Source organism: Poromitra crassiceps (genome assembly GCF_964638095.1).
Source record: "Poromitra crassiceps genome assembly, chromosome: 5".
NCBI classification, from domain to species: Eukaryota; Metazoa; Chordata; class Actinopteri; order Beryciformes; family Melamphaidae; genus Poromitra; species Poromitra crassiceps.
Genome location: NC_139642.1, coordinates 34203586 through 34207914, shown reverse-complemented (window position 1 = coordinate 34207914; position 4329 = coordinate 34203586).

Sequence of the window (4329 nt, the reverse complement as noted above, 5' to 3'; positions counted from 1 at the left end):
TTGATTAATTGTAGCGTTTCATTATGTATTTACATGCTGTACGTCCCATGAAAGTGCATTAGTTTAATCACGGTTAGCATCTCTCATGTGCTGACAGTGTGTTGACAGGGACAGGATGCTAAGAATAGAGAAGCAGGGGACAATAGAGCAGAACTTTGATGGTCAGAAATGAGCCGTGAAAGAGAAGTAATCAGACAGTTGTTGTGTGCTGTGGAGCGGCTGGCTGCGCTGATGGAAACTTCTCTGTCTCAGCTGTAACAGCAAAGCTGCTCTGTGGTAGGTCCATCTGTTGACTCCACTAATGTACACATGGCAATGTGCACGAGGCTCAGGGACACAAGATGACTGGATCATGAAGGTCCCTCCTGCTGTGCACTGTACTTTATTGATATTATTACAGTGTACTTACACTGTACAGGTGTATCAACACGCTCCGTTGCTAGTTCCTCAGCAGTTTATCATATTTTGGCCATATGCAGGGATTCACTGTGGCTGTATGTGCCATACTTTTGCAACGTATGACTATACTACTAGTACTATACTATACTATATATTAGAACACGGCTCTCTTGAATACTCGATTCTGATTGGTCAATCAACAAGATTCACCGGTCATTATTTCTCGACAACCGACCGCTGCTCTGCCACACCTGGATTAATCAGTTGATAAGAGCATTTTGTCTGCAGACACTACTAATTAGGCCAACCAGTTGCAGCTGTGGTGTCTTGTGTGCCAATTACGAATGAAACCGCTTTGTCGTTGAAAACGCTATTAAAAAATCTATTTGAATAATTATTTTTGTCAGATTACTGAAATAATTTATTTGTAGGCCGTGTTCTAAGCGGGATAATGTATAGTGAGCCGGTGATTACTGGAAATAATGACCTTCAGGTGAATGATTAAGCCCTCCGCTGCGCGTCGGGCTCAATCATTCACCTGTCGGTCATTATTTCGCCAGTAATCACCGGCTCAAAAAACATTGTCCCTTACATATACTATAGGGCTGGGCGATATGGACAAAATCAAATATCAATTCTTTTTTTACCAAATACCTTGATATTGTGAGAATATTGTAGTATTGCTGGTTTCACAATGAGATTTCTGATAAATAATCATCAGTAATGTGGATATAATGACTAAGTGTGTAATTTAAAGGCAAATAACAGAAGAGCTATAGACTAGTCTGTTAGGTTCAGAAAATTACGTACATCACTTATGCCGTATCACGATATTATGACATCCAAAATCTAAGACGATATCTAATCTCATATCACGATATCGCCCGGCCCTATCCACCTTATTTTTGAATGCCCCACTGTAAAAAATAATTGTGCGTACAAGGTCCGGTTTAACGTGACTTATTGTTGCAGCTTGCCATCTAAATGGTATTCTACTTGATTTGAAAAGATGGCCACCTACACTCAGTCTCTTGTACCCTGGCTGAATTGAACATAACTTGGTCAATAAGTATGTAACATACAAAATAAAACAACCCGTAATATCTTAATTTTATGTAGAATGCAGAGGACATGTAACTGTTTAGTTAAACTTGCATTCCAGGAATATTGTGCTCTAAAGATGACGATAGTGGCTCGAGTCTGTTTCGTCCTGAAACCCACATAGGTTGCGCCAGGCGTAACCTATGTGCGATTCGAAATAACGCATCCGAGATAGAAAACGTTATGAATATAGCCACGTTATAAACAACAAACTAACGCTGGTGATCCGTATGGAAACAGTGTTACTCGAAATGGTTAAAAGTTATATCAATTTGGTCATTCAGTGGCGTTTTACTGCCATGTAACATAACTAACTAGCGGCTAATATTAGCCACAGCAGGCGATTACCCATGAATGCACTGCGGTCTTAAAGGGATGTTTATCGACGAGATGTTTGCCAAGCTGGACCTGATTAGTGATTTGCTCCGTTCACCCAGACGGGTGTCAAGCTGTCAGCAACAAGGCTGGGAGGATCACACCGGAAGAAGCACCCATCAGGGAGATCAGGCAAAAATGGCCGCCAAAAATAAGGTGGATAGCATGGGCCTTTTTCACCACCAGCCATTTTGTGTCTAAAAGGCAGGAAGTAACACAGGTGCAAGCAAACATTAATTAGGGTTTCCAACTTCCAATCCATTTAGGTGTTCCAGTGCCAGGGCCCTCGTTAATGTTTTGCTTGCACACCTGTGTTACTTCCTGCCTTTTAGACACAAAATGGTTGAGGTGAAAAAGGCTACTACTATCATAAAATGACTGATTACTGTTGAACAAAAACAACACCAACACATGGCTTGGCACCACATTCCAAATGTCACCCAATTGTCAGCCGTGCCCGTGTGTTGAACCCTGACATCACCTGTTCACGTGAGTTGGAGCCAGCTCTCTCGGAGCATGTCCCGGGGCAACCCGGAGGTGTGAAGCTGTAAAGAGAAACGTTGTCTTGCCATGATTAATGCATGATGTTTCCCCACTTCTACACCCAGCTTCCAGTTCAGAGGACAACACAGTGAAGGGTGTGTGCGTGCGCGTGTGTGTATTTCAGTAAACATTTAATATTACCGTTTAAAAACCATAATGGAAAACAGGGGCAGATTGCATTTTAGTGGCTTCTACTTGCAACCTTTGAACTACGACCCAGCTTATATGATCTAAATGTTATGTCCCTACAGGACAAGGAGGAAGGAGAATTTGCTCACTGCACTGCACAGATTATTCCTGACTATTTGCATTGATCTTCAAACAGTATGATTGCCTTCAGTCAAATATTTGCACATGAATCCATGGTGAAAAATCCAAAGGTAACCAGTAATAGTTCATTGGCTATCTCTATTACACTGATAGCAATGTTTGAACAAACTGGCGGATTCGTTTACAGCGCCTCAGTTGTATAAGGTGCAAATTTGCAATACAGTATCTGCAACCACATACTGTATGTGGATTTCCAAAATGCAGGATGGCAGGGTCAGCCCACTCTACTCTGCCTCTGCCACCCTGCATTTCCAAATTTGGCCCGCCCCTTTTTAGCCATTTGGCATGAACACACACACACACACACACACACACACACACACACACACAACACACACATACACACTTGACCTCCATGCCAAAGGGCAAAAAAATGTGGCTGCCAAAGGGTGGGGAACTTTATGTGGACGACCGACTGTTCAACCGACCTATAGAGCTGCTAGTCACATCCCTCATTACTACTACATTGTCATCCTTGCCTGTGTCCATGGAAACCTGCACAGTACATATAAATGGCAAATTATATATACTAGGCATCTTGTGCGTAGAGATGGAACGATATGAAAATTTCATATCACGATTGATTATAGTGAAGAAAATTATCAAGGTTATCATATTATCACGGTTTGTTAAAATGTGCTGAAAATGTTCAAAAAGTACTAATACACTCACAGAAATCATTTCAAGTTTTATATTGAAAACTCAGACCCAAAAAGGATTGATACACTCACTGAAATTATTTCTCCAAGGCTGCGCGTTTGCATCTGGGAGACGGTTGCCAAGTTTGCTTGATGATGGACAGTATTTACCATGTTTTTCAAGCAGCTCGCATACGCAGCTCGGCCGCTGCGGCGCCTCGCCCGTAGCTCGGCTGCTTGGCCTCGCCTGCTCTATTGGCATGCGCAGCGCACAATTGCCCAAATCTGCATTGCTGATGACATCACAATTGCTCGAGTGACCAGACATTGTGACGTCATCAGTGACACCAGCTCGAGATCGCGGACCAAAATTGCAGACAGTCCACTTACCATCACTGATGACATCATCAAGTGCTTGAGTGACATCACTGATGTCATAGACATTGTGGCATCAATTGTGAGTGACATCAATGATGATGTCATAGACATTGTGGCATCATCAGTGAGTGACATCACTGATGCTGCCAGTGAGTGACATCACTGATGATGTCATAGACATTGTGACATCATCAGTGACATCACAATTGGTGGGACAAACAATTTAAACAGACACAGAGCCCACTTTCTCCCTTTTATATAAAAGATGATAGATATTTCTTTCTTTTTTTCTTTTTGCAAAGGAGGCATAGAGATCTTTCCTGTTTACCACCGCAGAAGTACTGTGGTAGAGGGGTCGGGGTTATGGTTGGATGAAAGCTGAGAATGGCATTTGTCTCATCACGCTACGAGCAAAACTCACTGAACTATTCACCTTAAGTAGAAGAGACAGTCTGGCTTGAGAGTCTAACAGGAAGTGTAAACACAATCAGATTGTGTTTACAAACAGCTGGCGTTTGGAACAGGAAGTCATAACACAAACGGGTCAAGTGGGCGGGGCTACATA